A 27674-nucleotide genomic window follows, 5' to 3' on the forward strand; every position below is an offset into this window, starting at 1 on the left:
CTCTTACATAACTTGGGAGCAGCTCTGCACACTGAGCCTTCTCTTCTACTGCCAACCCATTGCTTGTGATTGACACAGAGAAAAGGTAGAAACATTGAGTGTGTGGATTTTCAGTCCTTTTCATTTTATTTTTGGGGAAAACTGAAGTTCAGAAAAGTGAGGACAGTTAGGCAAATGACAACATCTCGACTGAGGTCTCCTGATTTCCAGTTCGTCACATTGATCTTTTCCTTTATTTTTACTTACTTACTGGTAGATGAGGTGCTTTCATTAAGTATATCTAACTCATTTGACAAAAAAGCCAAGAATTATTAGAGAATTAGTGAGGGAAAGAACATAGAAGAAATGGGTGGAACAGTGAAGCATGGCAGAAATAGGGCAGTGATGTCAGAGTTATTCTGTACATGCAGGGGGGAAGAGTGTTGGGATTTCAGAGTTACATTGATGTTTACTGTATTTTAGGGACAAGCATTGGACCAGTGATGATAGATTGCATGCATCAGGCTCATCACTGTTCCAGGGCTTTAAGAAATAGATTGGACTTCATTTAAATTAAAAGGATAGCATGCAGTTAAAATACTCCCCACCATGAAAGGCTGGTGGCCTTTTTTGGCTGCAGCTGTTGGAGCAGTGTGGCTGTCACCAGGCGGCAGATCCAAGCTTTGGACAGGCCACCAGTCACCCCTCTCCATGGCCTGCCTTCTGAGGATCTGCTGGACCTCGGGCCTCCCCCTGTACTGTGATCCAGAGGGATAGAGGAGAGGAGAGCAGCAGAGGTGAGCACCCTGCTCTGTGGCCTCAATTCTACCATGTATAGAGAAGAGGAACAGCCATGGAAGAGTTGGCAGGCTTGGATTTACTCTTGTCTCACGTGGGCCTGTGCTTTGTGCGTGTGGGCGGGGTGAGTGCCAAGAAGGAAAGTGAGGGAAGGGGACCTGATCTCTTGGTGTTTCTGGGAAGCTGGGAGACAGGCTTTTAAGTGAATGGTAGTCTGACTCCATTCCTCATCTTTGAGTCTCCGCACATACATTTTACACCCTCCCCCACCCCTTTCTCCTCTGCTCAGTTACATTTCTTCTGGCTGTCCCCCCCTCTGCCCCAGTTTCCTCTGTGACAGCAACAGGGACATATATTGTTGGGAGAGATATGTTGTGGAAAGTTTGTTTCCAATAAGAATGTGCCTGTGCAGTGTATGTGTTAATAGATCCAGTGTTGCATATTTTAATTATTCCACATTGACTATGAAGTGTCAGTGCGAATTGAACATTGATAATGTTGTTGTTGCTTTACCATTCTTTTTGAGACAGAACTACTACTTGCTGTGTAGTCCAGGCTGGCCTTGAATTCACTATCTAGCTCAGGCTGGCCTCAAACTCAATGTTCCTCTGGCCTCAACCTACCTAGTGCTGGGATTATAGGCTTGTGCCACCATGCCCAGTTTGCTTTACTATTTTTTAAATTAAAAATTACAGCTTTACCTTTGCCTTCATTACCTGACCTTCATTAAAATAACATTTTAAAGAGAAAACATTATAAATTGGTTCTTTGAAATTTAGAAGTGTGTTTCTATGGCACATCCATTGGTTTATTGGTGACAGCTGGCTTTTTTTTTTTTTTTTTAAATAGTGTTGGGGATTGATATCAGGGACTTGTGCATGCTAGGCAGTTATTTGACCAGTGAGCTACATCCCCATTCCCAGAAAATTTTGACAGTGGGAGAGTCTAGGGAGGAACCTAAAGGGCTTTAGGAAAAAAAAAAGTAGAATAATATTTTTTAAAGTTAGCAGGCACGTGTATTTTCATCAGACTCCAGAAGCACTTAATTTTTTTTAACCAAAAACATCTTTATTTTTAGTCTTTGAAGAACAAATTTCTCTTTTTCCAAGGTAGTCATGATTACCTTGGAAAAATGTGTATACCATACATTTTCAAAGCATTTCCCTTTAATGGGAAACAGCTTTATAGAATCTAAACATTAAAAAGTTTAAAAAATTCTATTTTCTTGTCATTATAAGACAAAACGGAATGTAGCCTAAGTCAAGGAAATCCATTCATACTTTAGGTCCTTCTTCAGAAGCCAGTATGGTTATATTATTTCCATTTAGCAAGATCTGATCTAATTTAGTAATCCTTCTTCCTTCTGTTGTGATCACAAACTTAGTGACATCTTCTAGTCAAATCCTAGAAGAGTGCCAACAATTTCTTTATCACTTTTCATCACAATGTGAATTCTTGATACTATACGCTTGTCCATGAGCTCTAGTGGCAGCAGCTGAGACAGGTTGGTGGTTGCTTTGGCTGCCATGACGATGCCAGAGGTGGCCTGTCCAGACGCATTTATTATAACATCTGGTACTGGCAGGAATGTGGGCAAACAGTCCTCTCCTGCCACCAGTATTTGGGAATCCATCCTACAGGCCCCATTTAAAAGTTACTTATTGAGACATTGTTTGTTAAGCAAAATAGTGGAGATAAGGTGAATGACCATCAGGTGGGGATAGTTGAATAGATTTTGAAATTAAAATATTGAACAACTAATAAGGAATATGAGTTAGGTTTCTAGATATTGATCTATAATATTTTTCTCATATTATTAAGGAAAATTAGAAGGTGGAGATCTAATATGTTTGGTACTTTTATTAAAAAGAAAAAGTTGTATATATAAACAGAGAGATGTGAAAGGTCAAAAACCAAAGTGGGGCCGGGAATTTAGCTCAGTGGTTCTGCTGCCTGCCTCGCAAGCGTAAGGACCTGAGTTTGATCCCTGGTACCAAAAAAAAAAAACAACAACACCCCAAAGTGGTTAACTAAGTCCACAGTGAGATGATTTTTCAGTCTCTGTAGTTGAGCTTTTAAAACCAGTGTTTATTGCTTGTGGAATAAGTATAAATATCATTACTACAACTAAAGTAGGAAGTTAGAAGAACATTGGTGCAGATTTGTGTGTGTGTGTGAGATATAGCTGGTTACCTGGAAGAGATTCCTCTATACGATTCTGGCAGGTATCATTTGTAAGCAATGTTGTGCGGATTAAGTGACGTGGACTTCACTGGCCGTCTGGCATCTTCATAGGCTATTCATGGGCCCGTGGTTTGTGTGGTCCTTGGGGGCCAATGTGGCCCACAGTGAGCTCTGCTGTTGTTTTTAGGGTCTGATCTGCTCCTGCATCCACAGCGCTGACCCGAGTCAGACAGATGTGGGGTTGGTCTCTCAGGAGTGCTAACTAGGCAGGCTTCCTGTGTATTTCATTTCTTATCCAACCTTCATTTTTGTATTTTTTTATTCATTTATTTAAATTAAAATTTAAAAATTGAGAATCCATGATATATGCAATGATAAAGAAAAGACAACATTGCTTTTCTTTAGGAGAGCTCAGTCCGTTGGGGAAAACCAGCAAGATGCATTGTGCAGCAGTCAAGGGACCCAGCCTGCTGTGAACAAAGTGCTCTGTGTGTTCTGCACCCACAGCTTTATTTCTCTGACAAGCAGGAATAAAGACGTTTTAGGTGATTTCTTTTATAGCATACTTTTTCTCTGGAATATAAAATAACTCTAGGATTTATAAGGAAGTACTTAATGCTAAAGGATGATATGAAAATACAGTAGAGAGAAGGAAAATCAAATTAAGGAAGCAAATTAAATTTTTTTTTTTGGTATTGGGGATCGAACTCGGGTCCTTGAGCTTGCACAGCAGGTGGCAAAACCACTGAGCTAAATCCCTGGCCCAGCAAATTCAATTTTTTTTTTTTTTTTTTTTGCTACCGGGGATCGAACTCGGGTCCTTGTGCTTGTAAGGCAGGCGCCGGAACTACTGAGCTAAGTCCCTGGCCTGATTTTTAAAAATAGTATATTAGCAGAACATAGAATGCATGTAAAGTTTAGAAAACTATAGAAAATATCTTTGTCTCGTTAATGATACCGCCTCTGCTTATCATAGCACTTGGCATACTGTAAATGCTTAATAATTTTTCTAAGAGATTGAATTTCTACTGAAGCTTTTGGACTTTAGGTAATTTTCTGAATTCAGTGGTGTGGCCAAGCTAATTCTGGGAGGTGATAGCTCCAGTAAGTACAGTAGCTAAATTGATTGTCTCCAGGCAGTTATTAAAAGGGCCAAACAGAAGAAGTTTGAAGCAGCTTTTGTAATTTTTTTTTTTTTGGTACCAGGGATTGAACTTGGGACCTTTCACATGTGAGCCAGTTGGTGGAACTACTGAGCTAAATCCCCGGCCCACTTTTATAATTTTTAAGAAGTATACAGATGATCTCACTTTGTGGTACATCGTTTCTTTATGTAGGAAGATAAGCAAAGTGAACCATTGCTGTAGTGAATGACAGGAGAAATCATAAGGCAAAAATAAGACTCAGTTTAGATAAAAGGAATGTAGTGGTGGATCTTGTGGAGAAAAATCTTGAGGGGAAGCTCAGAATAGGAGTGTGCCTTTCACCGGCAGAGGCAAAGTTCCTGGACGGATTGGCTTACACATTTCTCGGGAACTCAGGGAAGCATTGCCCACAGTGTTATTTGGAGATGTCATAGCATTTTAAGCAGCTGTTTATAGAACTTTTAAATATAAAAGGTCTAGAGATACATTACAAGGGTCAGCACAAATATCACAGCCTCAAGTAACTAGAAATGTAATGCTGCCTAGTCTTCCATGTTAGTGATTCAAGGGTCTCAGAAGTTTTTGCTGTTAGCTTTACCCTTGTCCTGTAGGGGCAGTGTTCTGAGTCTGCCTGTCTTTCAGTGCCTCTTCACCTGCCTTCAGGTGGTCTCCTTGCTGTACACATGTGTGCTATGCTCAGTAAGGATGCAGCTCTGTGCAGACCTGGTTTGCTCTGGTGCAGCCCAGCACATTCCAATTGTGACCTCCTCCTGCACACCTCTCTGGTGCTGCTCCCTCTCTGCATTCCACTTTGCCTGTGTCCCTTTTCCACTGTCACCTGTGCTCCCTGTGGTCCAGTGTCCGGAAATTGTGGTTCTATAAACTTTGTCTCTATTTTCAGTTGTTGAAGGAAGAATGAATCTAGTCCCCAGAGATCATACCCAGAGGTGGAAGGTCTTTTTAAATACAGTTCTTACAAAAAATTTGCATTCTTTTTTATTATGATTACACTATAGAGATGTTGTAGCCTTGAAATCCTGAGTCTTCATATCCAGTTTATCCACATGTCTATTGAGTTCTTTCTGTTCAGTGGAAGCCCTGAGCTGAGCTTTGGTGAAACTATACAAAAGGAAAAACCATGGCTCTTGTTCATGCATTTGTTTTGGTGTTAGTTAACTATAAAAATGCCAACTTGTTATGTGGCTGGAGAATTAAGACATCATGTTAGATTTCTGTATTTCCCACTAATATAAGTGGAACATTATACTTAAATTTGGGTCAGTTTAATAAAACTATGTTATCACAATGCCTCTGGCAGAGAGGAAAGAGCCTTTTTGTAGTGACAGTACACTTATTCTGAAAAATAGAGTGGAATCATAAAGCTATGATTGTATAATTGAGCTGTAGCATTTTATGTTTGAGAAGAGTTAGGCTTACAGATATTAAAGTGATAGAACTAGTTAGCACCAGAGTTGGAACTAAAGGAGGCCTACATGTTCTACTGTCCAGTTTAGTGCTTTTCCTTCTTAATTATGCCACCTTAGGAAAATCCTGATACTCCTGACACTAGATGCATGCATTATGCTTTCTCACTTTCTTGGACCTGAACAAATAGTGTAAGTCTTGAGGACCTAGCCAGTTAAGTTTTCTTGCAGGTTTTATTCTGAGTTATGTAAACACCAGTACATTTTTGACATGAATTGAAGCATGTGGGCTGGTCCCTCTGAACACACTATTTGTAGGGTACAGGGAAAGAGGACATTACCAGAACTCCTGCAGTGAGTCCTGATCTCACTGGCAAGATAATTAATAAAGGCAAGATGATTAATAAAGAAAGGAAATGAGACTTAGACAAGAAGCTGAGCTTTGGGCCTGATCAGTGCTGCTCTGGGCAGCAAAGAGGAAAGACCTCAAGCCTGCCACACCTTTATTCAGTACATCAGGAGAAACAGATGACTCAGAGGGCTTCGGCATAATCCTAGAACAATGAGGAACTTATACAGATGAAGATCCTAGTTCAGTTAGGAATTTAAGTTGATTAGGAATTTGTCCCTCCCCAGGATGTTTTTAGCTGTTGTAATCCTGTCCTGGAGCATCCCAGCATCACTGGACTATTGAGGTTTTAGCTGTGACCTGAGGCAAAAATGGAGTTAAATCACAACTTGCCATAGCCAGCCTTTAGGCAGGAGAACTAGGCCTAATCATAATTTAATTGTGAAATGATTTTTCCTCAAAATTATGTAGAATTGCTCCTGACAATTATTTATGCAGGTTCTATGTTACATCCTAGCACAAGACAGGCAGTGAGCATTGGAAGGCAGTTGGGTACTTGACCCGTATTTTGAAAATTAATGCTTGTGTTCAACTAGAGTGGCTGGAGGCCTGTGTGATATTGACTTGAGTTGCTATGTAATGTCAGAAGGGCAAAACAATTTTGAGAAATGTGTAGGCTATCTGATTACAGTTTGGCAGTCAGCTTTTATCTCCTTAAGGTGGCCTCTGTGTTGAACCATGGCAGATTAATCTTGTTATTTTTAAAGTATACTGACTCTGTCGGGCTTTGGCAGTACAGAAAGGGCAAAGCCACTCTCTGGTGCAGCTATAGACAGAGGTATGTGGTCCCTTAGGGACATGATTTTGAAAAGAAACCTGAGCTTGGCCATCAAGTTTGTGTGCTCAGTACCATGTAGGGACAAGAGGTAACTAACGTTTTGCTTTTCCACTCTTCCTTTTTTTGTTCCCATGTAAAAGAAATTAAAGGTAATCTGTTAAAATAATCACTTGAATAGGCAGTGGTATGCTGGTAAACATTTGGGAACCAGCTCCATAGAAAAATGTCTCAGTTTATAGCATTTGCTCATGTTCATGTTTTTTTTTAACCATTGCCAGTTTCAAGTTGCTATGTTGATGCTACTGAATGCACCTGGCAAGAGATGCACTGTAATGCATCAGTATATATTGTTTTCACCATACAGATGCAGTAGATGTAAATAAACCTGAGAGCAAATATTAAAATACAGTAAAGCTGTTAGTAAGTGATGAGGTTTGAGTATTTATTACCATTGTTTTAATTGTAGGTGGATGTCACTTAATACTTAATGACGGCTGTGTTAAACAGCTGGTTAACACTGTTCTGAAAACCTCGCAGTCACCTTCCTCAAGTTGTTATGAGCTGGTTCTAGCACAGCACTGAAAATAGGTGACACCCATTTCAGCGTGTGCTACCTGTCCTCTTGGTTAAGTGCTTTTTATGAATTATGCCATCCTCAAAGTAAGTAATTAAAGTACTTTCATTTTGCATCTGATAAAATTTAGTCACAAGGATTAAATAACTTGCCCCAGGCCACAGTTTGGAAGTGCAGAGTTGGGATTAAAAACCGGTCCGTCCCTAGAGCCTGTGCTGTTGATCACCTTATCCCACCTGTTGAGAGGCTACAGATAATCTTGAACGTGAGGCAGCAGTCACTGGGATAATTTTATGTAGATTACTCATGCTTTGGAGTTATTTCATGACATTTCAATAATGGCTTACATTTTAATTTGTTTGAATTTTGTTTATGACAAAGCATAAGTGTCCTTCACATAGGAATTTTTTTTTTTTTTTGGTACTGGGGATTGAATTTGAGACCTTGAGCTTGTGAGGCAGGTGGCAGAACCACTGTGCTAAATCCCCAGCCCAAGCTAAATCCCCGGCCCGGAAATATTTATATAAAGGGACAAGAAAAATGATTCTTCAGTAGAAAGACAGTCTGGAGACTTCAGTAGGCAGTTCCTAAGAGAAGAAAGGACAATGGCCTGTAAACACTGACAGTAAGGACAGTGTTCATTTGTTCATCGAAATATTAACCCAACCCTTGCAGATGTGACACCCAGCAGAGATCTGTGGATATTCCTCAGGACCTGTTAAGTTTTACACAGTTGTGAAGCATGTTTAAAGATTTTTTTCCTTTTTCTTATATTAAGCTATCTTCTGATGTTGCCTTCAAAGAATTGAATTAAAAATAAAGTATCTTTGAGTTTGTTTTGTTAGAAACATTTTGTTAAAAATAAGTTCAAACAGATCAAATTACTTTTTTCTTAATTATAATCAAGAACCACTAAACGTTGTTCTCTGTAATTTCACCAAGTAAAACTAGTATTTCTAAATGTAAGAGACCTACTGGTATTATGAGAAATCTCTGTAATTTGTAGAACTTTTTTTTTTGGTACCAGGGATCGAACTCAGGTCCTTTTGCTTGCAAGGCAGCAGGCAGAACCACTGAGCTAAATCCTTGGCCCATTTCTAGAACTTTTAAGTTATGAGTCATGGTATTTTCATGCTTTGAGCTTTTGGTCACAGCCCCATTTGAGGAACAGTGTACTCCGAGCCCTTGCAGATGTGCTGGCTTTCCCCAGGAAGGCTGCCTCTGCCTCTTCACTCACAGATGTGGTTCTCACCATCTCAGAGCTTACGTGGACCTTGTGTGGATGTCATGAATTACTTTAAGAAACAATGAAGTGTATCACTGTTTTTGGTGTTGTCAGCTGAATTTTGGAGATTAGAAATTTGAGATTTCTGAATAGCCCTGAAAGAGTGTCACCCTTGGTACGGATAACGAAGAGCTTGCTGTAATGTCTCCTTCTGAAGCTAGAAAAGGCAGGGGAAGGAGAAAGGAGAAAGGGACAAACATTGATGAAATGATGAGCCAGGATTAGATTCAGTGCTAAGCGTATAAAAGTAAAAGCTTTTTTGTTTAGCAGTTGGAAAAAGTGGCTGGGTGAGTAGGGGTCTTGTTTCTTTAGGAAATTTGCAATTCACAAAACATAATCATATTGGTTTGTTTTAGTGGTTACATATCAAAGTGTTTGAAACTCTTAGGACCAGGACCCTTTTCTGTATTCTAAAAGCATCCCACATAAAATTGACCAAAATATCAAGATCTTCTGGTTTTGACCAGAGTCCTATTGACCTATTCTGAGTTTGATGTTGATCAGTGTCTCTAGTTGACAATGTATGTCTTATACCAGTTAAAAGAAAGATAAGTGTTATTTTGTAAACATATTTCACTTGAGAGGTGACGTACTCTGTCCAAACTCTGGAACCCGTGAAGGATGCCGCACTGTACACAGTACAAGGTGTGTTTAACATGAAAAGTCAGTCTATGTTGCTGCATTAGGTCTGTCTTACGATTCTCATGATGGTGTATGTCAGTCCATTAGCAGGTGGACACATTGTGTTTTACCCACACAGCTGGATGTGGTGGTTTATGCTTGTAACCCTGACACTCTGATAGGCCAAGCAGGAAGATAGCAAGTTCAAGCTCAGCCTGGGCAGCTTAATAACTTAGAGTCTATCTCCAAAAGAAAAGTGTGTGTGTGTGTTTGTCTAGGATATAGCTCTCAGAGTGAAGGCCATGGGTTCAGCTCCCAGACTGCAACAACAGCAACAAACAAACCCAACGAAAGCACCATGGTTTACCTATGTAAACAGTTCCAGGCTGAGCCTCCAGGAGGCAGGAATGTTTGCTTCTCACCTTTATTTTTTCTTCCTCCTATTCCCTTCATAATAGCAGTGGTTCTTACTTATAAATCCTGACACATTTCCCTAGAAGGAAATTGTATTAGTTTCCTACTGCTGCTATAACAAATTAGCACAAAATTAGTGGTTGAAACAATACCATTTCTTCAAGTTCTAGAGGTGAGAAGTCCAGAGTGGGCCTTAGGAGTTTAAACCAAGATATCAGCAAAACTGTTCCTGCCAGACAATGTAGGAGAGGTGAATTTTCTCCTCCTTTCTGGTTTCTGGAGGTGGCCCTTATTCTTAGGTACATGGCCTCTGCTTCTCGACATGTCCTCTGTTGTATGGCCCTGCTACTTCCCTCTTAGCAGTGCCCTTGTGATTGTACTGGGCCCATTCTGTCTTCTCTGTCCAAATCCTTAATCACATTTGCAAAGACCTTTCGCCAAGTAAGATGACATATTATTCATAGGTCTTGTAGATGAAGATGTGGTTATTTTTAAAGAACTATTGTTCTACCTGTCACAGAAATTTTTAGAGTGTTCTGGTAAAATACCATGTAGCACAACCTTTTCTGTATCAGTTTGTTATAATGGACACCAGAGATGGTATCTGAAACCTTTTGAAAAATTATGATTTCCCTTAATATGTAAAAATATGACATAAAATAGGAAATGTTGGGGGATAATTTGTATTAATGCTGTTTTGAATAGAAAGAAAATATTCAGTCTACAACCATACCACTCTGAATGTGCCTGATCTCGTCTGATCTCAGAAGCTAAGCAGGGTCAGGCCTAGTTATTACTTGGATGGGAGAAAATACTCAAAGGAAACATGATATTTTGCTGTAGGGCTTTGTAATAAAATACTAATACTACTGTTAAAAAGAACAGAACATGTTTCCCACAGTATTCCATCAAAATTCATAAATGGCTCTTCACATATCCATCTTGGATATAGAAAGAACACCTTTTGTTTTCATCTGAAAAGGAAGGTAAAATTGAGTGGCCTTCAGAGTCTCTTGGGAAATCTGTTACTTTCTCAGCTGATTTAAACTGTGAAGTTGCCTTTGGAACTATTTAAATTTCCTTCTTTCCTGGGTCTTTCTATGTAGTTCAGGCTGGCTTGAGATGCACTGTGTTGCCCAGGCTGGCCTTGAACTTGTGGCTTCTTGCCTCAGCCTCCTGGATTGCTGGGATTACAGGTCTGCACCATCACGCCCAGCTTCAGTTCCTGTTTAAGATTATTAAATCAGAAAGGTTACCTAAAGAAAAGTTATATTTAGAAAATGTGAAGCTGCAAGGGAAATGTGATAGTACTGGTTGAAGTTTTTGTGAGTATTTTTACTTGTCTCTTTTCCCTCTTCATTTAGAAAAAAATATCTATTTAATTCTTCGTACTTTTTTTCAACACCACTTATATTCTCACAGTTTGAGTCTGGGCACTGCTTGCTGAGCTCTCTCCCTAGGGTGTCCCAGGTTGCTCTTACACTTGGTCATTAGAACAATGTGAAGTTAGAACTGAGCAAAGGGCTATACAGACTTTGGGAAGGACAGCAGGTTGAAATTAAACATGAACATTATTGCTAACACTCTGTACTTTACATGTGATAGAAAAGACTGAAAAGTGCTTGCAAGGCAGGTGCAACGCCACTGAGCTTAACCCCCAGCCCAATAATTCCTCTTAAAGTAGCTTTCTCCTTCTGCTTAGACTGTCTGTACTTAGAGCATCTAAAATGTGAATGAAGAGAAACCGATTAAGCAGACTGGCAGTTGGAGGCTTGAGGGTTCCCTCTTCACTTCCGGCACCTCGGCTTGGCACATGGACGGTGACCCTTCAGTACTTTACTTCATAGAGAAGACCTGCTAGTGAACTGCCAGCATGCCTGTCAGGAGTGACCAGAGCTGTGCCCAGCGTGCTGGACCGTGGCAGCATTTGGGATGAGCGTGTCTGGGGCAGTGCTCCCTGGTCCTCTGGTGCTTCGCCTGCTCTGTCCTGGCAGGGGCTGTGGGAAGTGGATGGGGCTGTGGGAAGTGGATACAGCTGTGTGCAGTGGGTCATATCACAAGGGCACAGAAACATAGCTCATCATTCTCCTGGAGGTCTGTCACATTAGTTTGGTTTATTGGAAATGAAAGAATTATAGCAGTTTTCCAAGGTTCTTCAATTTTTTACCAATTAATTAAGTGGGGATGAAAAAGTGAAACCATGCTAGCAAGCAGTTTTAGGGAGAAAGGGACTATGATGTTAATGAGTATTCCTTTATAAGTGTTCATTTTTCTACCCCAAAGTTGACTTTTTCATTAAAAAGAAGAGGGATGGCCTCTAGAGACATTTTATTTTTAGAACTCTAAATCCCCAGGGAAAGCAGAGGAAGAAAAAGGAGTGATGGAATACTACTCTACTGTAAAGGATAAACTTGAGGCATTTGTAGGAAAATGGATGCACCTGCGATCATAATGTTAAATGAAGTGATTAGACACACAAGATTACATATCGCATGATTTCTCTTATATGAAAAATCCAAAGTAAAAATAAAGAGCAAAATAAAAGATAATAGGAAAAAGGGAAATCTTTTTCAAATAGAAAGGGGGTCAGGAGATGGAGGGAGATGGGGAGGAGGGGAGGGAAGGTGATAAAAAAAGAATGAAAATGTGTTATGTACACATACCAACTCCACACAAGGAATGTAAGCATTATGTGCTGCAAACATGAACTAATAAAAAAGATAACAGTTCAGAGCAAAGTAACAATAATGTGCTAAGGTTTATAACACTTGTAACAAGTAAAATGTATAAAAAATAAAATAAGACTAGGAAGGGAGAAAAAAGTGAAAGAAATTAGTCCTTTTTTGAGTCAGAACATGAAACCATAAACTTTAATTATGTTATTAACAAATATCTAAATCATACAAAATAATTATTTTGTCTTACATGCCTGTGTTAATTTAGATGCTAGCAAATATTTGTTAATAGTAGATTATATGCTTTATATGACATTCTTGTAGTGCTTTTCATGTAATGTTGTTGATAATATTGTTTGAATCATCATTGACCAAGACATTGGTTAGAAGAGAGAGGTCCAGCATTTCCAGTGTTTATTAATCTACCCGGGACCACTGTACCAGTGTGACCTCCTTGTATTCTTGCTGTGCTCTGAACTTGGGCCCTGGGGCAGAGGTGCAGGGGTTCTGGCTTCTGAGGTTTCTTCCATCTCCCTTTGGGTATCATCTATAAAGGGGCACGTTCACTTCTAAAATAGAGCACTTCCACTGTGATTTAAAAATTGCCTGAATTTGTCATAATCTCTTTTGGAAAGAGGTGACAAACTCATGCCAGATAAATACAGGCTTAATTTGCCCAGTGTAAAAATAGAGTTGGTATAAATGCTCCAGACTTCAAATTTGCATTTGTATACTTTGGTGTGGATGCGTCAGTGTGGATGAAATAAAGATACATCCTTCCTGTATCCACAGCACAGAATAGGGGTGTATGTGCATTGGCCTTATTTATGGCTTCACTTTCTGTTCACACCCTGTCCCCTCTGTACCTTTCTCTTTTAGGCTAATGTTTCTGTAAAGCATGCTAATTACCAGTAATAGGAATTGCATGTGGAGGAAGGGCCGTCATCCTGTTTAGAGACAAGGAAGTGGTGGCAGAGACACACCTTCCCCTGACTGTTTGGCTCTGCAGGTTGTGCCGCTTTATCCCCCTATACTGTTTTGACCCTGCCACTGTGCACTTCTCATTTGCCTCGAGGTACTTTGAGGATATCATGGCATCTTGATTCAGTAATCCTCTCATATTTTGACAACAATCTCAAGAATAAAGAACTCATTTTCCAGTTTTGGGATTTGCTTTTGGTGGCTGCACTGTGTGGTACAGTTAGGTCCCCCTGTCTGAAAGCAGGGCTGTAATGTCTCAGGGACAGATGCTATTGGCGGGAACTGTGGCATGGAGAGCAGGGTGACAGAGCGGTCTTGCAGAAGCATCCTCTGCAGTGTGCTGTGGGCCTGAGCGGAGGCCGACCCCGCTGTGAGGGCTGTTGTGGCAGGTGCTGTTTCTGTCGCCAGTGCCATCTCTGCTGACTTTTAATGCAGTGGTACCCGAAATAGAAGCATTCTCTCATTCTCTTAGGCCTTCTTCCATTCGTGGGTAGATCTTGATCAAAGAGTGCTTTTTATTTAGTGAGACATAACATCATAGTTCATTCAAAAATACCTTGTGTAATAAAAATAAAATTTAGCTAAGTGAAATAGCTTTTCTTTGCTCCTTTTCCACACACATGATTTTTGTGCTTTAAAATACAAGTCATATAGGGAGGCTGTCTTCCCTATGTCAACCTTTACTTTGTCTAATAGATGTAATAGTAATAACTAATGTGTAATTTGATATGTTGGGATTGTCATAATTACTGCACTTGTATTCTTATTTTTCACATTGAGAATCAGTTTTTTTGAGTTACTGATACAAAAAACATTTAGGCTTAGTAATGTCTTTAAATGAATAGTGAGAAATATTGATTTCACTAGTTGGTAATATTTATTACTCTTAGAATAAGAGAAATGTATTTTAATACATATATGTTTCTTAATTATTTAAGCCTTAATTTTGGGGGGCGTGTAGTCCTCAAGAGTATCATAAAGAAGTTCAGGAATAATGAGGTAGAAAACTTTACACAAAGGAAATAGAACTGTAAAAACAAAATACAAATAAGGGATCAACCACAAAAAGTCTTGTTTCACTTTTGAATTTTTTGCCTCCTTTCCTATAGCTCATTATTCACTAAGAACTTTTCTCTGAAAAGTGTCTCCCAAATTTATATATATATTTTTTGTGGTAGGATACTAATTTTATTTACATTTATTTGTAATATAGCAAAAGATTGTTGGGGGATAAAAGAAACAAAATATCTTTAGTTTTGCAGCTACTATAGGCAAATAAGTATTTCTTAATAGCAGAATTAAGTAATATAATAGAAATTTATTACATGTTTACTTCATAATGATGCATCTCAAAATGAGAATATTTGTATCTAAGGTTATTTAGATATACATTATTCTGAGGTTTGAAGGTCCTTACACATGTAACTTGGAATCGTGTGTATTATGGCAGAATTTAAGGTTTTTAGTAATGTACTACATTCAAAATGTGTACCCAGTTTATTTAGCATAAATTTCAGAGTATTAACTTTTTTTTGAGATGTCCCATTTTAAACATTGTGTTCCTCGCAAGCACAAGGTCCCGATTTCGATCCCTGGTACCAAAAACGAAAAAAACCCCAAAACGTTATGCTCCTTATAAAACTTCAGAATGTTTTCTCCTGTGGCATATAGTTTATATTTCAGGTTTGTTTGTTTGTTTATCTTTTTGAGACAAGGTCTCACTATGTAGTTTGTGCTGGTCTTGAACTCATTGTGTAGCGTAGGCTCGCCTTACTCGTGGTGATCCTCCTGGCTCAGCTTCTGGAGTGCTGGGATTATAGGCATGCAGTTGCATGCCCAGCATGTTTTCAGGTCTTTTTTTCCTGAAATTTTTTTCTTTGAATTTAGTAGAAAATTCTTACCTTAGAATTAGCTATGATCTGGTTAAAGTGTTCCTTCTAGTATTTTTATATTAAACAGCTAAAGAACGTTTGCGTTTATGAGAGCAATTATAGTTTAAAATAAACACAATATCCTAATTTAAAATTAAGTAAACTAGGGCTGGGGATTTAGCTCAGTGGATCTGCTGCCTGCCTCGTAAGCTCAAGGTCCCGAGTTCGATCCCCAGTAGCAAAAAAAATAAATAAATAAATTTAGTAAACTGTTTAAAAGGTGTGCCATCCATATTATATAGCAGCCAAGATTTGCATCAGTTACAAAAAGTTCAGGATATTTGCTTTTTTCTTACTGAAGAATTAATATTTTTTATCACATTATCCATTAGTAGAGAAGTAAGTCCTAGGGCCGATTTAGCTCAGTGGTTTCGTTGCCTGCTGCGCAAGTGCAAGGACCCAGATTCATTCCCCGGTACCAAAAAAAAAGGGAAGTAAGTCCTTTCTCTTGTTTCCATTACAGCCTTGACATAGATAATCAGGTTATGGCATACTGAAAATGAGGAAGACCTTTACAGGTCACTGTGTGTTTACCAGGCAGTGGGACAGCTTGGCTGACAGTTCATAAGCTGGTAGCTCACAGTAAGGTTTTGTTTTTTTTTAAATTAGTCTTCTGCTTGTCTCCCCCCCTCTTTAAAATTTTGTTTTTTAATTGTTGTTTTTCCTCCTGTTCAGTTGTTTTTGTCTTCTCCATTTTATATGATGGATAATATTCCATTTATAAATGGATGTATTTCAGAGTTTTTTTCTTTTTAATTAACTTTCTGGACCTCAGAATACCTCATTTCCTTTAGGAACCCAAGGCATCCTATTGATGATACTGCAGAATCCTGTTGTTGCTGTGGCTTATTTCCATTCAGAAACTCCACACACCTGGATGCATGCCTGTTCCTTCTGGTAGCCTGACAAGAAGAGCTGGCTTTCTTCTGAGTTTCCTCTCTGCCAGGAGCTGAGATGTCCTTGGGTTCTTCCTCCCCACTGGTCAGGGGCCCCACTTCCTGCTTCTTCTTCTCAGGTTGGGGCTGGGAACAGGCTCTCTTTCCCCTGGTGACAACTCTGGCAGCTGCAGGGAAAGACAGGGCTTTGAGGGGGTCAGGGTCCCTTATAAATCCAGGAATTCCCACTTGAAGAGGGCTTCCTCATGTTCTAATGGGGATAGCATGTGACAGAAAAAGTAAACAGGTGCAGTCAGGGCACCTAGGGTTAGTCTGGTGCTGCTGTTTCCTTTCCGTGACATGCTGGACTCACCCTCGCCCCTTTGGTGGTGATGGTAGGATGTTGGTTTATCTGGTAGTTGCATTAAGTTACCTCTGTTGCCTCTTACTGCTCGAACATTATATGCTATGATTACATGTTTCAAGGGAGCTAAAATGATTATCTTCTTAAAAGATAGGAAGATATTTGACATAGAGCACGCACATTTTTACCTATAGTTGAACAAGAAAGCCTTAGACTTGGGGTTTTTTTAATAATGGAATGTGTTATGAATAACTGACATTAAAATCTCAGTATGTGGGGAGGTGGCTCAGAGACAGAACATGTGGCCTAGCATGTGTAAGGCCCTGGATTTCAACCCCAGCACCACAGAACAAAACAACTCAGTATTACTCAGGAAATACCACGGTGTCTCGTGGGGGTGTGTATGTACACAAATACAATACTGGTGTTATACCTGAAATGTACTGTTTAGCTGTTTACTGAAGGTACAGATTTTCCTATTTTAATTTCTATAGCCTAACACAGTAGTTCTCCTGGGTGACATAAATGCAAGAAAGTAAAGTAATAGTAATAAGTAAAAGTGCTGTACTTAAAATCAATAGATAATTGCAAATCAAAATTTAAATTGTTCATAGTATTCCTTATGTGAAAATGAGGCAGAAGGAATTTTTAAAGCTATACTCTGGTAACTGAAAATCTAAAATCTATCAATCCTGTCTTAGTTCAAGGTAGTAGACATAACTGAGCTTTCTTAGTATCTTGTCACAGTCTTCGGTGGGAAGCTTTCACTATGATTTTATTAGCTGCCCACATGAAGGGTAGGAGGTTAAGCTAAACGCTTGCTAATGTCAAACAACAACCAGTTTATTAATTATTTTAATAGTTTGCATTTACTTTGAGGCAGTGCTATGAGGGATATTAGAGGTGCTTATGTTTCGTGTTCATAATGTTTAACTGTGTGATAAATACTGTAAGATGGCAATAATCATTTAAAAATTTTACTTATGCCACCATGCAAATGGCCAGATTGTGGACCAAGATGAATACATTGGAAGGTTTGCTTGTCCCTGTTTGGCTAAGGTCTCAGCTTGGCATTGAAGAGTGAAAGGATCCAGAAGCCGTTTTGTTCAGGGAGCGCAGTGAGATTTGTTCCCTGATACCAGCCTCATTCCTGAAATATTTGTGATGAATGTGTCTGATTTGGAGTGGGAGAGAGAGAAGGAATTTGGGGTGGGGTAGAATTGGATCACGGGGTCAGAGAGAGATGAGTTTGTTCCAGGAGAGGGTGGGCAGAGCCACTGTTGTGGTCCTCTCACCGTCTTGCCCCAGCTGCTCACTTTGCCATCCCATGTTGAATGATTTGCCATCACATTCAGCCAAAGAGGTGGTGGGTGGTTGGGGCTGTGCATCGCTGCGGGATCCACATCTGACAGCCAGCATCTGCCATCATACTAAGCCCTGTGCAACGAATCTGACAACTAACCATTATGCAGAAATTACTGAAATCTTCATCACCCCCTAATAGACACAGACTACCAGCAGGTGGTAGAAAATGTTGTCCAGCTTCTATTATTAGGTTGTGTGCTATCTGCTAATTATAAAAATATCAGTGGTTCGTTTACTTTAACCTCTAAATTGAAGCTCACTAAGGGCAAACCAATTGTAGAATACTTATACAAGTTATGAGAAATCAAATTTAATTTCAGTGGCATTTAGTAAATAGAATAGTCTTTCATACTGATTTAAGTAGCCACATCCATAGTTTCATTTATTAAAATAGTTGGTTAGACTTAATTGTGTATAATTTCATTATTTTAATAACAAATGGTCACAAGATATTAGGCGGTGGACCACTTTTTTCTTCTGCATTATTTTTTTCTTTATAAGAAGGGAAAGCGTGTTTTATTTTTATTGTATTCAGAATTATTGATTCATCTCTGAATGGTTCAGAGTTTTGTTCTCAAACTTTATCCTGGAGCGTTTTGTAGCAAACATTATTCCAAAAGATTGAAGCAAATGTTTTTATCTTTGAAAAAAAATTAGTATGGGAAATCTTAGGTAATTTTTTTTTTTTTGGTATCGGAAATCGAACTCGGGTCCTTGCACTTGCACAGCAGGCGGCGAAACCACTGAGCTAAATCCTCGGCCCTTAGGTAATTTTTGGAAATAGAGTACAGTACCAGTTTTCAGAAGAAACCGTAACAGTTACTGAGACAGTGCCAGGGTTTTGGTGGGTGGGCCAGGAGTCACTGGAGCCTTACTTGGGTAAAGTCGTTAATAGCCCAGCTTCTCTTTGGAAGCCTTGTGAGTGGGGAAACAGTTTTGTTAACATACCCCATTTAAGGACTTTTCTTGCTAAATAGACTCTGAGATGACCAGCATATTAACCAGGATGCCAATTTATCAACACAGTGAAAAGAATGCAGCATCCAAGTACATTGGACCTTTGTGCTGGACAGAAGGCTAGTGCAGTTTTCTTGTCAGAAGAGCTAAATGAGAAGCCATCACATTTGTGGAAATGGGAATGACAATGACAGGTCTTTATGAAGAACGCTTCTTTTTTTTAATATTGCAAGAGGTCCAGTCAATCAGTCTTTTCTTGAGACTTTTTTTTTCTTTTTTGGTACTGGGGATCAAACTTGGGACCTTGCACTTGCGAGGCAGGCGCGGGAACCACTGAGCTAAATCCCCAGCCCAATCAGTCTTTTCTTTTGTGTTTCATGATTTTTATATCTTATCTAGAAAGCCTTTGCCTAATTCAAGATTATAAAGATATTCACCATTTTTTTCTAGAAGTTTTACAGTTTTGTCTATTTAGGGCTATGGACCATTTTGCATTAATTTTTGTATATGATGCTAGGTACATATGTTAGCTGCATATGAATCTACAGTTATTCCAGTTCCATTTGTTGAAAAGACTTTTCCCGTTGAGTTACCTTATGTGTGTTGAGAATCGACTGACCATACATGGCTGGGTCTGTCTGGACCCTCTTCTGTTCCATTGGCCCATGGGTCTAATTTTATGCCATTACTATACCACCTTGATTATACTTTTAATTGTTACAGTAATGAGGGTCCTACAGTTTTGTTCTTCTACAGTGTTGTTTTGGATATCTCCCTGCCTCCAGTACTGGGGATCTAACTCAGGTCCTTGGACTTGCCAGGTAGGCAAGGCACCACTGAGCTACATCCCCGGCCCCCATTGCTTTTTTAATTTCCATATTTTAAAAGTCAGCTTTCCAATTTCTACCAAAATGTTTGAAGTTATTTTGATTATCATTGTGTTAAATGTAAAGTTCATTAAAGAATTCACATGTTTACAGTATTGAGTCTTCTGATCCATGAACACAGTATTTATTTAGATCTCCTTTAATTTCTCTCAGTCTTGATAATATTTGTTCCTTTAACAAATAGTAGAATGTAGACCATGTGCTTCAGATCTGGGTTCACATCATTGGCTCTGTCACTTAGTGAGTGACCTTGGAGAGGTTACTTAGCTTCTGTGAGCCTCGATTGCCTCATCTACCACATAGGGATCGTCCTGCACTGGTTTATGATGAGGGTTAAGTGAACTAGTGTACAGAAAGAAGGGCCTGACTGGGCCCAGTGAGATCCTGGTTCAGCCATCTCCGCCAAGCAGCTATTCTTGACCTGCACCAGACTGTTTGTGGCAGCTGCTCAAGGCTCCCTTTCTGGTCAGCACTGCCAAACTTGCTCTGTCAACCTCTTTTCTCCTGCCCCCACTTACCACTCTCCAGCTGTAGCTGTTTACAAATTCCCCTTTGGCTTCTGTTATGACCATTGATTAGGCCTCAGCCCTCTTCTATGTGTGGTCCAGTCTCCTCTGCCTGTCTGGCCTTGCTTTCTGCTTTTGCTTGAAAGATGTCATCCTGAGTGCTTATCTGACAGTTTGATCTCTCCAATAAAATGTTCATTTTTTTGAGTTTTACCTTGGAGATTTGGGGCTGCTTCACAATCACCCTGGTTTTTATTTCAGAATTTTGGTTATTGGACAATAACTTGTTTAGTAGGATAGCATATTTTAAGTGCTTACACAGGATATGTAGTTTTAAATTGCCTAACATATCAGGAAGTGGAGAGTAACAGAATAATACTTTTATTTTTAAAAATTGAAAACATGAGAATGAAAATAATTTGATATTATCTAAATCAGTTTGTAGTTGTACTGTTATTCCTAGACTTATGAATTCAGACAGCCCATTGCTTATTGTGGTCTGCATGAGGTTGCTGATCAGCACTCCGGGGATCTTCAGGGAAATGCAAACTGGTTTCTGTGGGGAGATTTGGGACTGTTACATGGTGTCTTCCTGGTGTCTGTATTTTGGTACAGTTGTGTTTGGGCTTCAGAAAGAATATTTTATATGTTCCACAAAATGTTCTGTTTTTGTGAGTCATCAAATAATCATTATATATTTTATGTCAGTTTTGGTTTTAGAACAAATTATGCTGCTTCCCCACCATTTAAATCTGGGCAAAGCACATATCTCATCTGTGCATCAGTTTCCTTATTTCTGACATGGGAATAATATTATCCTTCAGTCTGAAGATTAAATTAAATTGCACTCTTAGAATAGTGCCATTGGGCACATGATAGGTACTCAGTAAATGTTAGCAGCTTATTTTGTTCCTACTTATTTGAAGACTGACATCCAAGCTTGCTTTATTTAATGAAAATTATATAGTGAAAAAAATTATATACTGAAATTGATGGTTTAGCCAGTTGTTTCATTTTTTAATCGTTCTTCTTTACTAAGAAATGATTTTTTAAAATGTGAATTTTGCTGTTTTTTACTTATGAGCTGCTGAAGCAACTGTAGTAGCTCAGAGACAGTCTTTCGCCTCCATGGTGATATTTTCAAATTACAGGAAATATCAAGTTTTGTTTTTTAAGATAACATGGAAATTTTGTCTTCAAATGTTGAATGTGATTTTCCAGAGACCCTGTGTTTTACCCTGTTTCCATATAAACTTGACTGAGTCATAAGGAAAGTATTTGATTTGCTAATAGCCACATAGGAAATTAGAACTCTTGGCTCCCTAGTTTGTTTCTCCCATCCCAGACAATTCAGTTTCCTTAGAAACTACATGATGTACATGATTTATGAATTATGGATTAACTTAGGTCAAGAAGTCTTTGTTGTTTGTAACTTTTTAAAAGATAAACTAAGTGATTTTAATGAATAAACACTTAATAAATATATACTTACATGTTTAAAATTAAGGACGTGTGCTGGGAATGTAGCTCAGTGGTAGAACATTTGCCTACCATGTATGAAGCTATGAGTTTGATCTCCAGCATCCCAAACGCGTGCGCGTGCACACACACACACACACACACAATCCCCATATACATATTAAAACCTTTATATAATAAAAACTAAAATTTTTTACTCCAAGTTAATCTGGAAAATAATTCAGAATTCAAAGAGATCCACGTTTTAAGTATTTTTGTACAGTGAATTAAAAAAAATCAGACATTATCAGCTTGAAATGATATATCTGGCTTAGCGTCTTACCAGCTCTGAAACAGTGTCAGACAAGATGATAGGATAGACATTGCTTTAGGACAACAGCATTGAAGTAAAAGTTAATAACATGACTGCTGAGAAAAAGTAACTCATGAAAATAAAGTGAAAAGAAAATGTTAGGGCAGTAAGATACAAACAAAATTCAATTTTTACATTGAAAAGTACAGTAACAGCTTGTTAATTCTATTTTTTATTAATCAGTCATGGGGGAAAGTGTTCACATTTGAAAGGGACTACTGGGAATTATTATCACAGAATAAAAGGTTTACTGTAATTTCTAGTGAGGGTCAGAGTTTGGTTTAATATGGGTATGTTCATTTCCTCTGTGAAAATAGTTTAATTCCTGGGTTGATGCTTATAAATTTCTTATGGCGGGAGCTTTATTACTAGTATTTAGAACCCTCAGGAAATGACTACCTCTCAGAGATGTTTTCCAGATGTAGCTAGCTGGCTTTTGGCTTTTGAGTCTGTTGCAATATTCTACCTCTTCAATTAATTGAGGATGAGAAGTTGCTACCTATTTGGCCTAGCCCCTAGTACTTTGGCACTGGTCTATAGTATTGTTTAGTATAGTATTGTATAGTATTTATTGTTGGACAGTCTCAGTCTTGGCTTACCAGGAAGAATAACTATGTCACCTTGGCTAATGTAGTACAGTCAGCAATAACAATAGTGCCAAACACAGTCTAGGAAATGACAAACTGTGATAACTATTAATTTGCCACCTTCAACTGTATGAACTAGATTTGTGGTTATATAACAAAATCTAAAATGAACCAGAAAATTGTATACAGTAAATAGCCCCTCAATATGGCGATTTTACCCTCAGGGGAGAAAATGTAAAAGAGATTAAGTAGAAAAAGCACAGAGAAATAGAAGAGGAAGAGATTAGGAGCAAGGCTGGAGGACAGAGGAAGATTATGCGAATTTTGAGAAACTGGTAAAGAAGATGAGGGAAAGAGAAAAGGAAGAAATAACAAGAACAGAAGAGAAGAACAACAAAAAAACTGGAAACAATTTTCACATTCATATAAAAACAAGAACAATCAAGAAAAATGAAAACAAAACAAAAAAACAGAAGAAAAAAAATGTCCACTTCAGGATGTGTCTCTGTTGTCACTGGTACACAGGATGGGCAGATAGAGTCCAGGTCTGTGTTGATTAATCCCAGCAAGCCAGCTGTAGATTTATTGTGGGGTATTGGATAATCCCAGCAGCTCTGCACCTTTAGTTCTGAAGTTCAGGCTGGTTTCTGGCTGTGAGGCTGGAACCTCATTTGTCCAGCCTGCAGCAGTCCATGTGCCTCCTGCTGGCTTGAACTTGGCTCCTTGACCTCCTGCTGACTTGAACCCAGTTTGCCTCACCCTGATGCTGGGAGCCACTAGATGGAGCCAGCCTCCAGTTGCTCTGAGTTCCAAGCTCAGTTGGCCTCCTGTTTTGACAAGGTAAATTTGCCAACCGAGGTGCACCTTTAATCAGATTTTGGGGCTCAATCCATGAATAAAACCACTACACACCACTCCAAGATTTGAACTAGACAAGTATTTTAGAATGAAGAAAAGGATCAAGGAAACACAGGGAATTCGAAAGTCAAACATAGGGTACAATACATTACCAGATCAGGAAGCAACACTTGGCACAATGAGGTTTTGTTCTGGGACTTGCAGAGTGGTCCAGTGCAGCAGCTCTCTCTATCTCTTTTTTGCTGCCACTCCTGTTACTTTTGTACCATGTGAGACAAAGGTGGCCCTGTGACAATAGGCGTATGTGACTTAGTGCAATGTTTTGACTTCATGGATCTTGGCTAGGAGCTGGGGGTGAATTCCATTTTCAAGATGTTTTATTCTATATCAATATTTACTGTTCTGGAAAGGGTAGCCAGTCTTCCCAGGAACAGGCATGTATCAAGGTCATTCTTTGGTCACATAAATCTGACTTAACTCTTTACTATCATGGTCCCTTTACCTCCCTCCAAGATGGCTGCTGGCCAGTCACCATCACCCAGGGGACATCTGAACCCAAATAACTCACCAGCTACTGCAGACCGCTGTGCCCACTGCTCTGTTCTACTGGTATGTTTCTCCGTGGAGGCCTCTGGGGTCTTTAGTAGTCACTGTGTTTGCAGGTTCAAGCTCCCCCTCCATGCAGTGAGTCAGAGCTCAGGGAGAAAGTGCCACTTGCCACTTCCTCCTTCTGTGTTGAGGTCTCTCTCTTCGCCTTCCCTGTGGGCTTCAGTTCTCACTTCAGATTCTTTCTGGGTCCTACTTCCCTCCTTCTCTTCCTCTTGTCTTCCTCATGTTGCTATATTCTAGTGTCTGGACACCAAATCTCAGAGAGGCTGTTTCTTTTCTGTTCACCATTCCACCATCTTCCTGGAAAGCCTCCTCTGTGAAAATATATTTAATGGAGTACGTTAGCCATTAGAATCTCTTCTATGATACAGTTTCAAAGAAATGTACTATTGCAGTAAATCTGTATATTGCCTCATCAAATTTTAATTGTCAAAAGACACTAAGATATATACTTAAAAGCCCCAGGAAATTGAATATTTTTTTGGAGCATGAATGTATTATATTCCTTCTTTCTCTTTAAATTATGTATCAGTGAAAAATACTGTGTCAAAACAAATTTGTCCCTGTATAACTAGAGCCTACCTTAAATTTTATTTTATGTTTTGGGCATTTAAAAAAGCTTATTACATGATACTTTTTCTTAGAAATGTATTTCAGAGTCACTGTAATTATCTAATATTCAGTATTTGCAGTTATCTAAATCCTTCTGATTTCTCCTTTGCAGAGTCACAGATAATGTGACTATCATTCAGTATTCAGTACTTATAGTAAAAATTAATTGTAGTTAAATCTAATTGTAGTTAGAGCTCTTGGTATGTTTTGCTTCTTAATTACGTAATATATACATATTAGCGTAAACCTAAATCTTGATAGCATGATTTTGTGAAGAAAATTATGTGATATATTCAAATTCATGCAGCATCCCCCCAAAACTCCTAGCTAAATTGTCATAATTTGATAAGCTGAATATGGTCATATGTTTAATATTCAAGGACTTTAGGCGATTTGGTGAAGTTGTGACTCTTGACCTTTGTTCTTCACCATGATTTATATGATGGGAAAGCCCCCTTCCTTTCTAGCACCATAGTCCCACTTTAAGATTAAGTTGCAAAGAAATTATACCTGCTCTGTTCCAATTCCTCCCATGAACCACCGACAGGGGACATCTTAGAATGAGATGAGGTTGAGATCACACAGTTTCCAATTCTTGATCTGAAGAATGAGAGTTGACTGTGCTGGCCGTCATCTAAGTCTTTGCTGGGAAGACTCAGATGAGGGGCTACAGGAGGTGAGGTATCCCCTCACAGCTTTGTCACGGAGTGGGAGGTGTGCCTCTGGCAGTCTGGAGCCTGATGTTGTGAAAGTCCGATAAGTACATGCATCAGAAGAAAATGGAGTCATTAGCTTCAATAGAAGACGCTTGTACTCAGATCAAAGACTGGCCTCCAAATTCTTTATATTGTATTTTGTGATCTTCTGAGCACTTAAGAGACTGAAGGTATGTTCAGGCAGTAGTGTCACAGTTATAGAGATTAAAGAAGAAAATAAACCTACTCTGGAAAACAAAGTATCAAATAAGATTGCAGCATAAATGTTAAAGTGATTTCCATAGGAATAGGCTATTTCCAGACAATATTGCTACCTCTGTTTTGGAGTTAATACTAGGTTCCCCATCGTGTTTAGAGAGCATAAGCGTTTTACCAGTTAAGCTCTCAAAAGTTTCATGTTCCTTACCCACAAAATATGGATAATGTCTAGGTAGATGCAAGTGGGATGGTGTGCCTTGTTTAGTACATTAAAAACATCTCCAAAATGGCAGGCTTTATTCTATAGATATTTCCATGTCAGCTACAGTATAATATTTTAGATCATTTCTCAATATTGTACTATGTGTTACTACTGTACAACATTCTGTGTCCTAGGCCTTTTAAACACAATGATTTCTTTTTTCTCAAGTTGAATTTTGACCTTTTCAAAAGTCTGGAATTCACAGAAGACAAATTATCCAACATTTCTGAATGGTGATGGTTATATTGGATTGGCTGGAGGCCAGCTACAAACAACGGTCAAAAGCAGACACATTTTCCCCTTTACAAGAGGCCAGGGGTGCTCCTCTCCTTCATCAGGCTCCCATGGCTGTCAATGGGTGTTGTGTGTATAGAGCAAGGCAAAGGTCTTGCTTTAAAAAAATAGGGGAATGTGCTCTATAAGATTAATTAGTGTGTTCCCATGAGCTCATGCTTTGTCCTGAAAGATGTCTTTGTCATGAGGTTCTGTTAGAAGGTGTCTGCAATAAGATCAGTATTCGATATAATCCCTAGTATTTGAATCTTACTGGTTATTCAGATTTTGTTAAACTAATAAGAATAAAGTCCAAATACAAATATTTATTAGAATCTTACATGCTATATTTTGTTAAAGTGATACTTGATTTTGATATTTGGTAGAGTTTCCTGTTGTTACCAAATTTAAAAGATAGACTTAAATTTTCCTCAAGAGTTTAAGAAAAGTAGTACTTGAATCTGTAAAGCTAACAAAATTTTTGCTTACTGTTCATAGAGCTCAGAAAATGTGTATAGTATTATAATATTCAAATATATTACTCAAGTTAATTCATGTCATTCACTCAGCTTATAATGCTCAATTTTTAAACCTGTTTTCTGATTATTTCTTAAATACAGAAGTTAAATAAATTAGTATAAAAATAATCAAGTAGTAGTGGCAATAGATATTAAGGAATTAGAAATCAGCTTTAGTTTTTCTCTTGATTGTTAGATGACATCTACCCATAAGATTAGAACATTTAGTAAATTTTATATTTTTGCTTCTTTGAACTTATGATTCTCTCAGAATTACTTAAACATTTTATTATATACAAGTCCCATGTGAACATGCGAAAAGTCTTTGGATCCCCGGTGTACTTACAAAGATGAGGTTAAAAATTCTTTGGAGGAATATAAAGCAAAAAGTTTAAAAGACACCTGAACACATGAAAATTTTGCATGTGTGCAAGTAGATAGTTTTAAAAAATCATACTGTTGCTCTTAGAGAAACTTCAGAAGTATATGCCTATCAATATTATAATGAATAACTTTATAAATATTATAAATAGATAAATCATGCAATTGAGCAATCAATACTGTATTATCGCTTGGAAAACAATTAGAATTGTATCAGTAAAGTTAACTGTAAAATGTTAATTTTAGTAAAACAAATTGTCAAATTAAAAATATACCTTTGAATGCTTTTCAAAAATGTATTTAAACTTTTTAGGGCTGGGGATTTAGCTCACTGGTTCTGCTGCCTGCCTTGTAAGCGCAAGGTTCCAAGTTCAATCCCCAGTACTAAAAAAATTAAAGTTTTTATTGTACTATGTACAGGTGGTTGCCAAATCAAATGATGAAAGGTTTCTTTTTTTTTTTTTGGTGATGATGAAATGGTTTGTAATGAAAATGAACAGTTTCAACTTTCCTTCTTCCTCTTTTCTACCTATTCCTAAAAGCCATCTGAAACATGTTTTAGAGTTTCTGGTGGTTATTTCCGTGTCTCTAAATGAAATGGTTATATGAATATACTCACTGCAGATATTTACTATTGATGCTTATGATAGATAAGTATTTTCCAATATATTCTTCTT

The 27674-nt window shown here is 38.4% G+C and overlaps 1 protein-coding gene and 1 pseudogene across 29 annotated transcripts in view; one reads left to right on the forward strand and one right to left on the reverse strand.

Moving 5' to 3' along the window:
• The window catches only part of Dst (dystonin), a 456427-nt gene that overhangs the window by 116374 nt on the left and 312379 nt on the right, over positions 1 to 27674 (forward strand). The gene's annotated exons all lie outside the window — the stretch shown is intronic.
• On the reverse strand, positions 2052 to 2305 carry LOC101717063 (U6 snRNA-associated Sm-like protein LSm5 pseudogene; annotated as a pseudogene).

This window comes from Heterocephalus glaber, unplaced genomic scaffold, assembly GCF_053883595.1.
Source record: "Heterocephalus glaber isolate CG9 unplaced genomic scaffold, H.glaber_assembly_v1.0 deba00000594, whole genome shotgun sequence".
NCBI lineage: Eukaryota > Metazoa > Chordata > Mammalia > Rodentia > Bathyergidae > Heterocephalus > Heterocephalus glaber.